We start from the raw sequence: 19,405 nt of genomic DNA on the forward strand, positions 1-19,405 counted from the left end.
TTCACTTGGGTTATTTTTTTATTCCTTGGGTTTTAATTATAATTGATAAGGCAAAACAGAATGCGGTAGATAATTAACACACTGGACTAGAAATGCATATTTCCCCAATTAATAAAATCATAAAAGAAATGTGATTATTATACTTTTTAGTGTTGTTTTAATGTTGGTAAATATTGGCTATATTACATAAAAATTTGTATTAGATGCTTGCCAAAACACATATTTGTCATAAATTGTTTCAATTAAGTTGATAGCCTTATTAGAAATTGTGCCTTTATTTCACTCTGAAATATCAACCTAAACTTTCTTAATGCTTCATCACTATGACTGTACCTACTGGGTATGTAATGTGTATGAAGTAAACAACTTATGATTAGATATAAATGAGTTGATCCAAGTGACAAGTTCTTGCCCAATTTATAACTTTCATCTACTGGACAAACACCAGATGGCTTTCAAACTGATTCAATTTAGAAGGGAAAAATTCAAATAATTAGTTGTTCATTGAGATGTACACAGACACACCATTTCCACCTTTGAGATGAACTCCCAGTTTCTCAGTGGTAAGAAATATTCTCCTGAGCTGGCCCAATGACTCTGCTCTCCCCCCCACCAGGTTTTTTCTGACATATGTGGTACCGAAGAATCGAACCCAGGGCTTTGTGCCTGCTAGTGAGCACTCTACCACTAGGTTAGGCGCCCAGCCCCAGAGACTCTGCTTAACTCTCTTCTCTGTCCAGGCACACACTCAGCCAGCATTAGCTGAATTGCACACCTCTCCAAAACCTTCAATAGACCTCCTTTATACTCCTCAACTCTCCCTCTCTCCTAAGACTTTCAGAAAGGGACTTTGACCCAGTCTAACTAGCTTTTTTTCTTATGGAAATATGTATGTACAACCTTTTTTCTGAGTTATTACCTATGGATACTGTCCTAAACATGGTTTGTCCCACCCCTTCACCCAGCAACCCTATGCCTTTGCTCTTCCTGGCTTCTCTATTAGGAGACATTTACCTGATCATCATTGCCCTTGTAAACACCACAAGCTAAGGACTAAGGCAAGAGACAAGAACATGTGAGGGAGCTCATGATGAGAGGATAGTGGGGTGCTCCTGAGAAAGGCTTTGTGATGCAAGTCTTGTAAACAGAATCCGCAGACTTGCAGACTGGGAAGAACTCTGACACCACTGTAAGAACTCTCATGAGAAAACTGAACACCATGGAAGATACATAAGTAGAGGAGTGACGGAGCAAATTCATTTTTTGGAAAAATCATCTTGGCCTCATATGGCAATAAAAATACAAGTCTAGAGTAAAAGAGATCAGTTATAGTAGACTAGGGAATAGAAAGCAAATGTCTCAACCATTGACTGTCAGTACAAGGAGAGACAGAGGCCAGAGATATCATAGATTGTAGATATGAAACTATGGACACCCAATAGCAGAGAGCTTTTAAGCTTTTTCTTGACTGGTACATAATAATTATATATTAATCAAGTTCAGGATAATGCTGTCATGTGTATACACAATGTACAATAATCAGATCGGAGAAACTAGTATATCTACCAGTTCAAATACCACCTCTTTTTGTCGGAAATATTCAAAATCGTTTAGCAATTTTGAAAGACCCCAGTTGTTGTGATGCATGGCTATTCTTCTGTAACTTTATCCTGTATCTGAGAGTAATCTTCTCTTCATTCTTCCTGCTCCTCAAACTTTTCTAATCATCGCCATTTCATTCTTCTATTTCTAAACGAATTAACATTTTTAGAGTCCAGCTACAAGTGGTTTTTTTCCTTATTTTACTTGACACAATATTGTGCAGACTCCTCTATGTCAGTAATAGAGTTCTGATGGAGAAGACTAAAAAGGAGGAAGAAGATCAGGTTGAAGAGTTAGAAGAGCCGCGTGACATTTGAATATATTAAGATAGATAGATGATAGATGCAAACGTAAGACATATACACATATATAGGACTATATGGACACATATGCATACACATATATGTGAAAAAGGAGAAAACAAAATGAAAGGAGAATTTTTTTGAATGCTTAGAATTTTATAACATTTTTCATTTTCCTTTTTGATACATAGGTGCTTTTTAAGACATCCAGGAAAACATCTGTCGTATCGATTAAGCTCTCATGAACAGCATTTGCGATATCAACATCTTATTTTTGTTCTATTCCTTTTTTAAAAAATATTTTTATTGTGATTAATCGAAGGGTTACATTATATTCACCAGATAGAAGGTGCATAACTTCACAAACATTAATACCCTTTCTCATGACATGGTCCCCATTTCCCTCCCACCCTCCCCCCGCTTATATTGACTTCCCCCCTTCCCTATCCAATTTCAAATAACCATTTAAGCACAAAATATATCAGATAACAAGGTGAAATATTGTAACAATATGAGATAAGCAAGGGATGGCAAAAGAGATGAGCAATAATATAGTACATTAAGGACAACAATCCTCATTACATGGCTTTTGTTTCCTTATCCTGGAGGTCCTTACATTTAGTGCCCTACTGTTTGGCCTTATGTCTCTAGATTTTGTTTTATTGTAAATCTCTGCTAGGAGAGACCAAGGTTTCTAATGAATATGACAAATGAGGGAGACTATTGGGTCTATGTTCCTTTGAGTCTGACTTACTTACTTAATATGATTTTTTCTTTCTAAGTCTTTCCATTTCCTTACAAATGGGGCAATGTCATTCTTTCTGGCATAGAATTCCATTGTGTATAAATACCACAACTTGTTGATCCACTCATCAACTGAGGGACATCTGGGTTGGTTCCATATCTTTGCTATGGTAAATAGTGCTGCAATGAACATCATTCTGCTAGTGGATTTAGTCTGTCCTTGTTTCTGGACAATTGGGTAAATGCCTTGTAGTGGAGTTGCTGGGTCATAGGGGAGTTCTATGTTTAGTCTTTTGAGGAACTGCCATACTGCTTTCCATAGTGGTTGAACGAGTTTGCACTCCCACCAGCAGTGTAGTAGTGATCCCTCCTGGCCACATCCCCTCCAGCATCTGTTGTTATTAGTTTTCTTGATCCTGACCATTCTAACTGGAGTGAGGTGGAATCTTAGAGTTGTTTTGATTTGCATTTCTTTTATGACCAGAATTGTCGAGCATTTCTTCCTGTGTCTATAGGTCATTCTTATTTCTTCTTCAGAGAAGATTCTCTTTAAGTCTTTGGCCCATCTTTTAATGGGATGGTTGTTACTTTGGAGATTAGTTTTGGAGTGATTCAATTTTTTGAGCTGTTGATATATCTTAGATATGAGGCCTTTGTCCATTGTATGGTTAATAAAGATCTTCTCCCATTCTGTAGGCTTCCTAATTAATTTACTAGTTATGTCCTTTACCATACAGAAGCTCTGCAGTTAAATGCAGGCCCACTTATCCAGCCTTTCTCTGATTTGTTGTGTTTCTTGGTCCTTATTGAGAAAGTTTCAACCTGTGCCAAGGAGGCCTAGTATGTCTCCTATTGAAAGGGGAAATTTCTACATGGACTGTTGACAATGACAGAGGAGCATGATTAGCACTCAAGCTTCTGGTTGCTGAAGTTGAAAAGAAAAACCAAGAAAACATGCTGTTAGCAGCTTCTGAGCAAACAGTGGGCGAACCAGATGCTCGTGAGGAAGATCGGCTCCTGTGGAACAATTTGGAAACACTGGGAAAAAAATCTAAACACATCCAACCTTTCCACAATGCTATTTTTGGAACTCTGGTGATGATTACAAAGCTATTTACACCTCAGTGCAGATGCTAAAATTACCTCGATGCCTCTTAGCACTCTTTTTGATCCAAACATACTTTTATATCTTCAGAAACATTCAAAGAATATAATTTCTGTATTTAGTAACCTGTACATTCATAGTAGAGCTAAACAGCAAAGTTAAAATGGAGATGCCTCTGCAAATTACTCTGTATAGCTTATAGCTAAGGTCTCTGAGAGTGATCTGTTGCCATTCACGGTGCATTATTTCCTGAGAGAAAAGTTTATTGACTCCTTCAAATAAGTCAGCACCCTCCATGCACCATAAGAAAGGGGAGCACTTCCTCTTGTTAGCATAAGCCTGAGATGTTGTTCCGTTTATTTACCCAGTTACTATAAACACCCAGAGAGAAGGAGACATATTGGATTTACTTGTTATTTTACCCTCTCCAATGTCTACAACAGTGCTGAACACATAATAGGTCTTCAACAAACAGTTATAGAATGAATATATAAAGAAGAATTAATGAAGATAATGAGCCTTTGGCCAAATAGCATTTCTCTTTCACCCAGAACCTCTAGCCTCAAAAGAACTATCACTTTCTGGGGCCTATGAGAAAATATTAGCCCTCTGTGAGAGCAAAGGAAGAAGGAAATTGGAAACTTCTTTACATGCAAAATACATTTACCTGCTATGCCTTTGTAGTTATGTGTTGCCTGAAGGTCCACATTGTAGGGTTTCCAGAAAGACACAGGAGATTATCAGATATACCTGGACAAGTGGTACACAGCAGTGATCTCATAGTTGGCAGATGCTAGCAGGAACATAAGGATAATAGAGAAATGGGATGGAATGGACAAGTCACACTTGAAATCAAGTTAGGGAGAATTGTGAAGCTATCAGATTATTATTGTGCTGCTGGTGGCAGTGGTTGTTGTCAGTCCTGAAGCTTGATATTAGGGCCTGGCCATTGTCCTTGGACTTTCTCAAGGCTAGCATTCTACTACCTGAGCCAGAGCACCATTTCCAGCTTTTTGTGTGTGTGCATGTGGTACCCAGGAATCAAACCCAGGTCTTCTGCATACTAGGAAAGCACTCTCCACTAGGCCATGCTTCTGGCACCCATCAGATTGTTTTTTAATGTGAACATGTTGGTACCAAAGGGGGGAAAGGAATTTTGAGAATTTTTATTGTGAAGTTTGCATACATTAGAGCTACATTTTACAGAAGCAAAGAAGGTGGCTAATAATCACTGATAGAGTTCTTACCCAAGACAATTAGGGCCTAAAATAAGGCAATGGCCAAGATAAGAATAAAGAGTTTTAACATTCTTCTGGAGGCTGCAGCCATTAACTGCAATGCTGATTAAGGAGACAGGAGAGGTTTAGAAGGCTGAGTAATAAGTCTAGTCCCCTGGCTGGACCTTGGGACCATCTGTGTGAAAACTGAGCAAGCAGTTAGAAAGAGAGCTGGAGCCCTACGGAGGATCTGAGCAAGAGACGAAGATGGAAAATCCATGATTCAGATGAGTTTATCAAGGGAGGAAAAACAGAAAGCAGGAAAAATTAGGAGACAATACTGGAGAAAGACCTCATTTAGGAGTAAGGAAAAGAAGAGAAGGAATTAAAAAGTCATGGAGTAGAAGCCATATCTAGGGAGAGGGGAAACAAGATGTTTGTGTTAAATGCCACACAAATGCTGGGCAGAATACTGAGAAAGAGCTTTGGGGTAATAATTAGAAATTTGATGAACTGGTTTACTCAGATGAAGGTAGGCTAAAGAAGGCTCCCCAAGACTCAAGTGTGGTTAATAAGACTCATCAAACTAGGTTACCTGGAACAATTCAGATGTGCCATAAATACAGTCAAAAGGCTGTTTATAGAAACAGAGTTGACAGAGAACATAGAGGGGACTGTGATGAGAAAAAGATTTGAAAACCCTGCCTTGTAGGCTTTATCAATGGAAGAAGAAGCTAGAACCCACAAAGGAAGGTGATCCTGAGAGTTAAAAACAGTAATATATATATATATATATATATATATATATATATATATATATATATATATATATATATTTCAAGGGGCTAATGGACCCAAGAGAATAGGATCAGCCCTAGTCCTTCTACGAAATGTGCTCCTGCCAACATCTAGGCCTTCAGCACAGGGACTGTGATTTTTGAAATGCAAGCCTTAAGAACTCTAAACGAAGCTGGACATGATGGCTCAGGCCTGTAATCCTAACACTTGTAAAGGTAAGAGTTGAGGGCAGCCTTGGCAACATAGCAAGACTCTGTTAGAGCAAGGGAATCAAGAAAGGAAGAGAGGGAGGGGGGGGACTTTAAGAGAATAAATTTGTTTTGTAGTAATGCACCAATCTGTGGTGATTTGATACAGTAGCCATAGAAAACCAATTCATAAGGGAAGATGAAAACAATATTTAAATGCTTAGGAAATGAACAGGATTTGAAAATGGAGGTAGACACTAACGTAATCTCGAGAGGGCTGTCAGTAAAGGAATAAAGGGCTGTGACAGCTGAAAGACAGGTTCAAAGAAGTATGTTATGTGTACATTCATTTGTACATTTGGAGTGTCAGCTTATACATTTGGGGATACTAGGATGTCCAGAGACTTATAAGAATAAATAGAAAGATTCAAGAGCAATAACACAATGGGTGATGGCTCTAAGTCTTACAGAAAGGTGAGGAAATGGTAGGGGCTAGACATGAAAAAAGTAAGGAGTGCTTCTGAGTTAAGAAATCAAATGCCTGTTCTCTGTTTACCCCAGCACCTATTATTATATGCTCAAGGTCTGTGAACTGACGGTGTTAGCCTAACCAAGACAAATAAATATGCCAGGTCTTCTATATCACAGGATAGAAACCATGTCATTTGTTTTTAAGTACTTCATTATTTCAGGTTGCATATGTTATTGCTATGATAGATTTAACTGCACTTCCAAATGAATGAAGGATACCATCCATGAAACATTGATTAGTTAGAATGAAATGTGTTAGGATTGTAGTTTGCATTCTGAAAGCATCAATACGCAAAATCCATAACCAGTCTTGTTTCTGAAGCCACCCCCGGTTCTAGGCAATTATTTAAACATCATCCTCTATATTAAAGGTTATAGCATCATGATTATTAACAGAGAAGCATGATTAAAAGTCCACAACTCTTATCACCAGGAAAAAATTGTTCTGCACCTTGCAAACTAAGTCAGTGCAAGGCTTCTCTGTAGTTTCAAATACAGAATCCTCTGTAGTTTCAAATCCTGCCTCCACATAGATACCATCTCTTACTTCTCCATCTTCCTAACAACGCCACCAAAAATTTAACCCATTAGTGAATCCAGAATCCTCCTGACCAATCACTTTTAAAAGGGTCAATCTTTAACACTGCTTCAGTGAGAATCAAACTTTCAAACCAGGAACATTTTAGGGAACTATCTCATAAAACATCTTCTTTGGGTTAATTTAGTAGTCTACTGGTCTGATATGCTGCCAGTTAGAAGTCAACCATCCTCAATGGAACATGACACCAGATTATTGAGTGAGTAAAGAATATGGAATGAAAAAGACTGTAGAAGTGTCAAATCTGGGAGAAGAACATGAGTTTAGTTTTTGACAAATGAATTAGAGAAGACAGTGTGATGCTGGAATGAAAAGTTGGTATTTGGATTTGAAGCCCAGGAAATAAGTCTAAGCTAACATGAAACTAGATGTCAAGACAATCAACAAACAGTAGAAACTCTAGCTAACTTAAATAAAATATAAATTTATTGAAAAGATATTGGATAGTTCATAGAATTTTCAAAGTAACTAAACAGACTCAGAAATAAACAAATACACAACATGTTGGATGCCATCAATCGATAACAATGGTGCCATTTGATCTCTCTGGTGAGGTCACAGTGCCCACGTACTCACTTCTGGCCCCAGACAGTGGGCAGAGCTACTGACACCACAAGCCTAGAGGCTCTGGAAGAAAAACTTGGATGTTCCTTGTTCATGCCCAGGTGAATGCTCTACTGCCCTTGCTTCTTAGATTCACTAGCCTTCAATTCTCACCCTGTTGAAACTTTAATTACTAAATCCTCTTATCTAGATTCCAACTGTCAGCAGACAGAATACAATCAGATGCCAGGGAGAACGTTGGTAAACCTGATACTGGTACTTTGACACTGACTGAATAGTCAGCAATTGTGAGCCAACCATTTCTGTGCATTATACATTTCCCAGTCTCAAGTATTCTGTGACAACAGCATAAAGTGGCCTAAAACGTGGTGATAGATTGGTCTGGAGAAAAGCAATTTACATGGGATGTCTTTTTAATGGTGATAGTACTGCTTCCAGGGAAAGTGAAAACAATTATCTCATAGAGAAAAGGTACTCAGGGAACCAATAAGATCATTTTTCCAGCAAGCAAAAAAGTAAAAGAAAGAAACAGGACACAAAGGGAAGAAACAGGAAGAGAAGAGAAGATGGGTTAGAGGACAAGCAGAAGGAAGCCTCATTAGCTTTGTGAAACCTCAGCATGAATGTTTGCCTTAATGAAAATTATCAACATCTATACTCTGAAACTACACTTCCTACCAAGTCTATATAGGATTTAAACTTAAAAATAAATTTTAGAAAGGATAATAAATATAGTGTCCCTAGCTGGGCACCAGTGGCTCACACCTAGCTATTCAGGATGCTAAGATTTGAGAATCACAGTTGAAAGCCAGCCTGGACAGGAAAGTTCCTGAGACTCGTCTACTGCTACTCAGAAAAGGCTGAAAGGGCACTGTGGCTCAAAAGGTTGATCACTAGCCTTGTGCTGAAGCTCAGGGCCAGCGCCCCAACCCTGCGTTCAAGCCCCAGGATGGACAAAACAGAGGGGGGAGGGAGAGATTGAGAGAGAGAGAGAGGTACCCCTATTAATAAGTGAATTCTCAGAGTCCCAATATAAATGTAACTCTTTAAGATGGTTTGTCCATGCGACTACATCCACTTAGGCCAACTATAATTAGAAATGCACGTATTACTCTTAAACTATCTGGCAGACACAAAGAAAAGAACTGATAGAAATTCACATTAAAGTTAATTGAAATGTCACATGTACTGTCTGTATGTTCTTCTTTGGGTTCCTTAACTGACCTGTGACTCTTTGAGTAATTATCAGCAGATGTTCAAAAGTGGTGAGAATTTAATCAAAGATGAGCAAAAATGAGATGCCACATCTTTTGTGCAAAGAATAAAGCATAGTCTTGTACTCCATGAAAAAATATTTTGCACATTATAATTACAATTATCATGACTGAAAAATGTGTGCATGGGTCAGGGAGCTAGAACACCCTTCTGCCAGGTAGAAATCTTCTTCCCAGAAATAATACTGTCATCACTAGAAATATGTACATATAAGTACATATATACATGTATATATAAATATATACATATATGTGTTTAAATTTCTTTTCTCTATAAAAATCTGCTATTTGAAATAGGAAAGGGAAGAAGGGAAAACAAGATGATTAGAGGGGTGGGGGAGAGAAATAGAGACAAAAACATGAGAAGGGGTATCAATCTGTGAGAAGTAATACCCTATTATCTGGCAAATGTAACTGTAAGGCTTCTATACATTACACTAACAATAAAACATAAAATAAATATTAAAAAAATTCTCTATCTGCATGTCTTAGTCCATTCTGTGCTGGTGTCACATAACAACTGAGGCTGGATTTTTTTTTTGCCAGTCCTGGGGCTTGAACTCAGGGTCTAGGCACTGTTCTTGAGCTTTCCCAAGGCTAGAGCTCTACTGCTTGAGGCACAGCACCACTTCTGGCTTTTTCCTGTGTATGTGGTACCGAGGAATCAAACCCAGGGCTTCATGCATGCTAGACAAGCACTCTACCATTAGATCAAATGCCTGGCCACAGCTGAAAATTTTTAATACTGCTTAGAAATGCACTGGCTCACAGTTCTGGGAACTGTCATGTCCAAAATGAAGGTGCCATCATCTGATTTAGTGAGAACCCTTTTGTTGCACCCTTCAGAGTAGAGAGGGCAAGAGCACAAACTCAGCTCCCATGAGCTTCCTATAAAGTTTTAATCTAGTCATGAGGGCAACCTTGTCACATGCGAGTTTATCAGCTCTCGTGATTAATTCCACCACTGCCTGAATCCTCCTCCATCTCAGCCCTAACCAGGAGGAATGCTTTATTCCAAACACAGTAGGGAGAGGCTTTGTTCAATGACTTCATATTTTCAGCCAGTTTGGGGTGTTAAATCAATTTCGATTGGGAAACTAATTAGGACAGTCTCCCAGACTCCTTAAACATTCTTTAGGAAGTGTCACAGAAAATGAAGGGAAGAATGGTTGCCATGGCTCAGGACTCTGGCACCTGAATAATAGGTGTGTGTGTGTGTGTGTGTGTGTGTGTGTGTGTGTGTGTGTGTGTGTGTGTCTCCCTCCCCCCCCCCTCTCTCTCTTTCTTTTGCCAGTCCTGGTCCTTGAACTCAGGGCCTGAGCGTTGTTTTTATTGTTATTATAAAGGTGACGTACAGAAGGGTTGAAGTTACATAGGTCAGGTAATGAGTTCTTTTTAAACAGTGTCACCGCTTCCCTGTTTGTCCTCTGAACCCCACCCACACAAGTTGTTCAACTTACTGTTTAGTATCACTGCTGCATTTGTTCGCCCTCTGTCCCACCACCTCTGTCTGTGCTCTCCCTTACCCTCCCCAAACCAGATAAACTTAAATATAAGACCAAACGTACAGAAAACAAAAATAGCGACAAAGGAGGGGGAAAAAAGTGTAATACTCTTGTTGCCATGTATAGACATATACATTACATGTACATGCATACATATAAATATATATCCCTAATGTTTATGCATATACTTATATATATCTACCCCTGATACATAGATAGATAGATAGATAGATAGATAGATAGATAGAGAGATAGATAGATAGATAGATAGACAGTCATAGGTAGATATAGAGAGAAAGATATCAACATCTAGGACCCTTAATGCTGTTTTAAAAGAAAAGCTGTGGGTCTGGGAGTTTGTCCTAGTGGTAGAGTGCTTGCCTAGCATGCATGAAGGCCCAGATTAAATTCTGCCCTACCACATACACAGTAAAAACAAAACAAAACAGAAGTGGTGCTGTGGCTCAAGTGGTAGTACTCTAACCTTGAAGAAAGCCCAAGGACAGTGCTCAGGCCCTGAGTTCAGTCCCAGGACTGGCAAACAAAATTTAAATTAAGAAATAAATTTTAAAAAGTCAAAAGAAAAGATAGGACAGGGATGGGGAACTTCCCCGTGGTCTTCAAATCAGACCCTTACTCCTTCTAGAACACCATATGAGCAGACTTCACAAACAACCTCAAAATTCCCATAAAGACACAGTGTGAGCTTCATGAATCAGAATTTTCTCACAATCTCATAGCAGTAGCCCACTGTCTAGAACAGAGTACAGAAGAATATTGCTGCTAGTAAATAGCTTGTTTTGGTTGTGGATGATTTCAGATTTCCACAACTCCAAATGCTGGAAACATTTTTTTCAAAATTCTCCAAAGAAATCTCTGATGAGATTTCCATTGCCCAGTAGCATTAATGTGTTAACTGATGACTATTTATGTGCACTACTTGGCTTTCTGTAATTGTCAAAGCAACTTATATACTACAAAATAAATTCGGATATCTTGTCTGTTGGCTATGTAGAATTCCATTGTGTATATATACCACATTTTCTGTATCCATTCATCTGCAGTAGGGCATCTGGATTGTTTCCATCGCCTGGCTATTGTGAATAGTGCAAAAATGAACATAGCTGAGCAGGTGTCCTTATAATATCTTGGGTCATGATGTTCAGGATAGATGCCCAGAAGTGGTATGGCGGGATCGTAGGGAAGGTCTATTTTAAGTTCTTTAAGAAACCTCCACACTGCTTTCCAGAGTGGCTGAACTAGTCTACATTCCCACCAGCAGTGTAGTAGGGTTCCTTTTTCTCCACAACCCCGCCAGCAACTGTCATTGTCTGAGTTCAAAATCTTGGCCATTCTTGTTGAGGTAAGGTGGTATCTTAGGGTTGTTTTTATTTGCATTTCCTTTACAACCATAGATGATGAACATTTTCTCACATGCTTTTCTGTCATTTTAATCTCTTCTTCTGATAAATGTCTCTTTAGTTCCCTTGCCCATCTAGTGAATGGTTTATTGGGTTTTGGGGGTTTTAGTTTCTTGAGTTCCCTGTAGATACTGGATATTAAGCATTTGTCAGATGTATTATTGGTAAATATCTTTTCCCAGTTGGTTGGCTGTCTCTCTACTTTTGCGACTATGTTTTTATCTGTGCAGAAACTTTTTATTTTTAGGTAGTCCCATTTATTGAGTCTCTTTCCAATCTGTTGTGACCCTGGGATTCTGTTCAGGAATCTTTTGCCTGTGTCTATGAGTTCCAGTGTCTCTCCTACTTTATCATGTAGCAGTTTCACGGTTTCCGGTCTGACATTGAGGTCTTTGATCCACTTTGAGTTAATGCTTGTGCATGGTGAAAGGCTCGGGTCAATTTTTAGTTTTCTGCATGTGGCTGCCCAGTTTTGCCAGCACCAATAATTGAATAGACTGTGTTTGTTCCACTGTATATCTTTGGCTCCTTTGTCAAATACCAGTTGACTATAGGTATGTGGTTCTATTTCTGGGTCTTCTATTCTGTTCCACTGATCTTCTGGTCTGTTTTTGTGCCAACACCAAGCAGTTTTTGTTATTATGGCTCTATAGTAGAGTTTGAAGTCTGGGTATGGTAATACCACCAGCATTGCTCTTTTTGCCTAGAATTGTTTTGGCTATTCTAGGTCTTTTCTTGTTCCATATGACTCTTTGGATTATATCTTCTATTTCCGTAAAGAATGTCTTTGGGATTTTGATGGGGATTGCATTAAATTTGTATATCAATTTTGGCAGTATAGCCATTTTCACTATGTTGGTTCTCCCTAGCCATAAGCATGGGATGTCTTTCCATTTCCTAGTGTCCTCTTTAATTTCTTTCATTAGGCTTTTATAGTTTTCATTGAATAATTCCTTTGCATCTTTGGTTAAGTATATTCCTAAGTATTTTATTCTTTGAGGGGCTATTGCAAATGGGATCATTTTCTTGATTTGGCCTTCTGTTTGTGTATTGTTGGTGTACAAGAAGGCTACTGACTCCTGAAGGTTAATTTTGTATCCTGCCACTTTGCTTAAGTAATTTATTAATTCTAGAAGTTTGGGAGTGGAGTTTGTTGGGTCACTCAAGTAGAGGATCATGTTGTCTGCGAATAGGGATAGTCTGATTTCTTCTTTCCCTATGTGGATCCCTTTGATGTCCTTTTCTTGCCTTATTGCTTTGGCTAAGGATTCTAGCACTATATTGAAGAGAAGTGGAGACAGTGGGCATCCCTGTCTAGTTCCTGATTTTAAGGTGAATGGTTCCACTTTTTCACCATTCAGTATAATACTGGCTGTAGGTTTTTCATATATGGCTTTCACTATTTTGAGGAATGTGCCTCTTATTCCTATTTTTTCTAGTGCTGTCAACATGAATGGATGTTGTATTTTGTCAAATGCCTTCTCCGTGTCCAGAGAAATTATCATATGATTCTTATCCTTAGCTCTATTGATATGATGTATTACATTGATTGATTTGTGAATGTTAAACCAGTCTTGCATCTGTGAGATGAAGCCTACTTGATCACAGTGTATGATTTTTTTAATTTGTTTCTGGATTCTGTTGGCTAATATTTTATTGAGGAGTTTTGCATCTGTGTTCATTAGAGAGATAGGTCTGTAGTTTTCAGTTTTGTTGGTTCTTTCCCTGGTTTGGGAATGAGAATAATATTAGCTTCATAAAATGAGTTTGGCATTGCTCCTTCTGTTTCTGTTTCTCGGAAGGGTTTCAAGAGTATAGGTGTTATTTCATCTTTAAACATCTTGTAAAATTCCGCAGGGAATCCATCTGGGCTCTTTTTGGTTGGCATTTCCCTGTTTGCTTCCACAATTTTCTTATAAGAGATTGGTTTGTTCAATTTGTTTACCTCATCATTGTTCAGTGTGGGTAGCCTATATTTATTTAAGAAATCATCCATTTCTACTAGATTTTCTTGTTTCTTTGACTATAGGCCCTGGTAGTACCTATTCATTATGGACTGAATTTCTTGGGAATCAGTTGTGATTGTTCCCATGGGGCCTCTAATCTCGTTTATTTGAATCTCCCCTTTCCTTTTTTTGATTAATCTTGCCAGGGGTCTGTCTATTTTGTTGACTCTTTCAAAGAACCAACTTTTTGATTTATCAATTTTGTGTATAGTACATCTTATTTCAATCTCTGATATTTCTGATTTTATTTTTGTTGTTTCTGTCCTTCAAGTTGTTTTAGAATTAACTTTTTCTTGCTCCTCTAGGTGTTTCAAGTTTTTTTTAGGTTATTTACATGCTCTTCTTCTGTCTTTTTAATATGGGCTCCTATTGCGATAAATTTGCCTCTTAGAACTGCCTTTGCTATGTCCCATAAGTTCCTTTGTGATGTTTCTTGATTGTCATTACATTCGTGGAAGTTTTTAATTTCATTTCTGATTTGATCTGTTACCCAGGAGTTATTCAGAAGTGTGTTGTTCAGTTTCCAAGTGATTTAATGTTTTTTTTTATTTTGACTGCGTTGTTCAGAACTAGTCTGACTCCACTGTGGTCTGATAGAATGCATGGGATTCTATCAGTCCTCTTGTATCTGCTTAAGTTTTCTGTATGAACTATTATATGATCTATTTTGGAGTGTGTTCCATGTGCTGCTGAGAAAAATGTAAAACGTTTTGCCACTGGGTGGAAGACTCTGTGTATATCTGTTAAGCCCAGCTGGGCTATGGTGTTGTTTAAGTCGATAGTGTCTTTGCTTAATTTTTGTTGAGTTGACCGGTCATTTGTTGAGAGTGGTGTATTGAGGTCTCCTGCTATGATTGTGTTTGAGTCTATCTTGTTCTGTAATTCTAAGAGAGTTTGTTTGATGAATTTGGGTGCTCCCGTGTTGGGGGAGTAAATGTTTATAACTGTAATATTATGGGCATGGATTGTCCTATGCTGGTTTCTGCGGTTTCTACGGTGGTCGGGGCTGCCCGGCCCGGCGCCCTCCCCCCGCCACCGCTTTTCCCGGCTTGAAGCTGTAAGCGAGGGATGGGGGAGGAGTCCTCGCATTTCGAATTCTTTGAGAAAGTTGGATGTAAGCTTTATCTGGATTTATTTTCTGGTTTGAGTCCTTCTCTGTTTCTTCTTGAGTTTGTTGTTGTGGATTTCTTAAGGTAGTTGGCTCGTGGGATTCCCTGGTTCTCTCTTTTTGTGGGAGAGAGCTAGGCAGCGTCCCTATTGTCTCGGCGCCATTTTCTGGTCCTTGTTACAGTATTTTACCTTGTTATCTGATATGTTGTATATATGTTTATTTGGTTATTTGAAATAGGATAGGGAAGGGTGGAAAACAAGATGAGGGGTGGGGGGCGGAGGGAAATGGGTGCCAAAACATGAGAAAGGGTATCAATGTTTGTGAACTAATGCACCTTCTATCTGGTGAATATAATGTAACCCTTCTATTAATTACAATTTAAAATATATGGAAAAAATTAAATTTTAATCACTAGTAATCAATGCATCTTTGAGGGGCCAAGGGTATGGCCTAGTGGTAGAGTGGTTACCTAGCACTCAGGAAGCCCTGGATTCAATTCCTCATTACCACATACACAGAAAAGGCCAGAAGAGGTACTGTGGCTCAAGTGTTAGAGCGCAAGCCTTGAGAAAGCCCAAGGACAGTGCTCAGGCCCTGAGTTCAAGCCCCAGAACTGGCAAAAAATAAATAAATCTTTGCATCTAACTATTTAAAAGAAAAATGTGACAATAGGTCACGTGTATGTTAAAGGTGAAGGTGTAATCACAAATATAATGCTAAAGCTCTCCTGTGATAACCTAGAATTATAATCTTGAAGTCAGTTTCACTAGGTTTACCATCAGTGCCTGGGGCCAGTGTACTACTGATGATTATAGATTGTCACATAGAGAGTCTTGTATAGTGCAATCTAGACCTTCCATACATGATAGGCAAGATTCCCCTGTGTAATATTGGAAAATAGATTTCAGTGGCATCTATAGAACAGTAAAAAAAAACTATGGTAGGCAACAATTAGTTGAATGTTTCAAAATAGTAGTACAGAGGATTTTAAATATTCTCAACACAAAGAAATAACAAATGTCTGAAGTGTGCCGATTGCCCTGATGTGATCATACCATGCTGTGCACATGGAATGCCACAGCATACCACACACACACAAACACACACACACACATATATAATTTTTAAAATATTTTGAAGGAATGATAATGAAAAGAAAATGGATTTGGCACACACAAATATAATCTTCTCCTCTAGTGGGATGACATGAGACTAATTGTTTTAATCTTTCCATAGATATGTTTCTTTTTCAAAGGGAAAGGCACAAGGGTTCACAGCATTGATTGCCAGATTGTAGGTTGTAAGTGTAAAATGGAATTTACTTATGTCTATTTTTTCCTGGCAGAAGATTTTCCCCACACCTCAAGTGGAATTTAATTCAGACTCTTCATTACAAATGTTACTTCATCTAAAACAACACCTTTTGACTATTTCAGACCTTTGTGTAGATATGGGCAACGTTATGACAAAGTATCCCCCAAATTTTCTGTCTCTCTAAATGCCTCTCACCCCATTGATTTACCATAACTTTGCAAATTATCAACATGGAATAATTTACTTGAGTTAAAACATTTTGTCCGCAGTTCTCTGATTAAAATGCAAATATATTACTGGCTGGCATTTGTATCTAATGTTCTCATCTCTCCTCAGAAAATTACCTGTGAGATGCATCTAGATCTATTCTGACAAGAGAGAAGGTGGTCATAATACTGGAACAAAGGTAAAATAGAGTTATGATGGTGATGAGCATTATATCTTGAGTGGCAAGAACAAACATATTAACCCCAATTTCAAAAAGAAAACTTTGAAGAATGTAATTTATTCCTCTGCACCATACAGAAATCCAAGTCACCTTAATCAGGCAAATTTCAACAAGAACCCCATTCCTAATAACCAAAAGAACAGACTGAAAAGATGCCAGTTGGTCAAGATGCTCTTACAACACCAATCACAAATGATACTGCTATGAGAAAAGCCATCTTTCCTATCAAAGTGGGTCATTTCCTTTCTGTTAAGCTTATGAAAATTGTACATCTGAAAAGTTCCTGCTTTGGCCAATTGGCTTGGCCATGGTATATGGTATTTTAGTTACATTCCAATCCTGTTATATTTTAAGAAATCCTGTTACAACCTCATTGAATCTTGGCTATATCTTGCCTTGTTAGTTAAGATATCCTGTTCCTGTTAATGAAGATAACCTGTTTCTGTGAACCTGAACTCAGCCAACCAAAGCAGAAGGGCAGGACCTGCCATATTAAGGCTAGAAGACAATGGTCTGCTCTGTGTGCTGACTGGCTTGATTTGAGCTCATGGCTCATCCTCTGCAGAAGTAAACTTTGCTTTACCAAGTTCCTTTCCACTTGATGATTTCATTCTAGAATGTTCGACACTCCAACACTCGGGGAAGAAAAAGGCAAAGCAAGGAATGAAACCTATTTGTAAAGAAGCTGTGTCTGATTAAATGAATGGGAAGAGACACATAACCAAGAGTAAAACTCTTCTTTGAAACAAAAGAGAAATCTAGAATAGACTGAGAGTTGCAAAAGTCAGTCCAAATAATAAAGGGGAGAAATGCATTTTCAGAAGATGGAAAGAGCAAGCCAAGAATTGAACCAGCACTTGCTGCTATTGGTAAAATGATGACAAATGCCCCTAAAGTCTTAACTCATTCAGATAGAAATGCACATATACAACCTGAGAGAACAGAGTTTATGAAAAATAATTTGACCCAAAACAAAACCAAAAAAAGTTTTAATGAGTGCCTGTCAATAATACATAGCTAATGTTAGGATGCCATCTGTCCAGGGATTAATATTAAAATTATTCAATTAATGCCACCTTGTAAATTAATGGTGCTAGTGTGTTTCCTACCACCTATGTGTTCAATTAAATGTTTAATAATAAGCCAGGTTCTGATAGCTCACACCTATGATCTTAGCTACTTGGGAGGTTGAGACTGGGTGAATAGCACTACAAGGCCTGCCTGAGGCAGTAAGGTTTAAGAGATCCCACCTCAGCAGAGAGCTGGATCAGGGGCTGAGATCTATTATCCTAGCTATAACTAGAAACCTAAAATAGGTTTTAAGAAAAAAAAGACCTATACATATGCACAAGCAAGAAGGGAGACTGTCATGAGTATAATCTGCACAAAAAAAGAGCTGATGGCATAGTTCAGCAATAAGAATGCCTGCCTCACAGTGTAAAGCCATGAGTTCAATCCCTAATATGGCCATACATGTGTGTGTGCGCGCACACATACTCACACACACAGTTTAATAGTAAGCCAATGGTACTACAGATAAGAATTTTTTTCATTTACTGGAAAAGTCCAACAAATCTTTTGTAAGATTTTCAGCCATGATTCAAAGGGCATAGCTAGTAAATTAATTAGGAAGCCTACAGAATGGGAGAAGATCTTCACCAACCACACAACGGATAAAGCCCTCATATCTAAAATATATCAACAGCTCAAAAAATTGAATCACCCCAAAACTAATCTCCAAAGAAACAACCATCCCATTAAAAGATGGGCCAAAGACTTAAAGAGAGTCTTCTCTGAAGAAGAAACAAAAATGGCCTATAGACACATGAAGAAATGCTCAACATCTCTGGTCATAAAAGAAATGCAAATCAAAACATCTCTAAGATTCCACCTCACTCCAGTTAGAATGGCCAGGATCAAGAAATCTAATAACAACAGATGCTGGAGGGGATGTGGCCAGGAGGGATCACTACTACACTGCTTGTGGGAGTGCAAACTTGTTCAACCACTATGGAAAGCAGTATGGCAGTTCCTCACAAGACTAAACATAGAGCTCCCCTATGACCCAGCAATTCCACTAGTAGGCATTTACCCAACCACCCAGAAACAAGGACATACTAAACCCAGTAGCACAACAATGTTCATTGCAGCACTATTTACCATAGCAATAATATGGAACCAACCTAGATGTCCCTCAGTTGAGGAGTGGATCAACAAGATGTGGTATTTATACACAACGGAACTCTATGCTGCTGTCAGAAAGAATGACATTGCCCCATTTGTTAGGAAATGGAAAGACTTAGAAAAAATCATATTAAGTGAAGTAAGCCAGACTCAAAGGAACATAGGCTCAATGGTTTCCCTCATTTGTCATAATCAGTAGAAACCTTGGGCTCTTGTAGCAGAGATTTGTAATAGAGCATAACCTTGATATAAAAGGCCATATAGTAGGATGCTAAATGAAAGGACCTTTAGGATATAGAAACAAAAGCTATATAATGAGTGATTGTTGTCCTTAATGTACTATGTTATCTCTCATCTCTTTTGATATCCTTTGATTATCTCATATTGTTACAGTATCTTACTTTGTTATCTGATATATTGGATATATTTGTATTTGGTTATTTGAAATTGGATAGGGAAGGGGGAAAACAAGATGGGGGTGGGGGTTGGGGAA

This window comes from Megascapheus bottae, chromosome 19 (genome assembly GCF_031878675.1).
Source record: "Megascapheus bottae isolate mThoBot1 chromosome 19, mThoBot2.hap1, whole genome shotgun sequence".
NCBI lineage: Eukaryota > Metazoa > Chordata > Mammalia > Rodentia > Geomyidae > Megascapheus > Megascapheus bottae.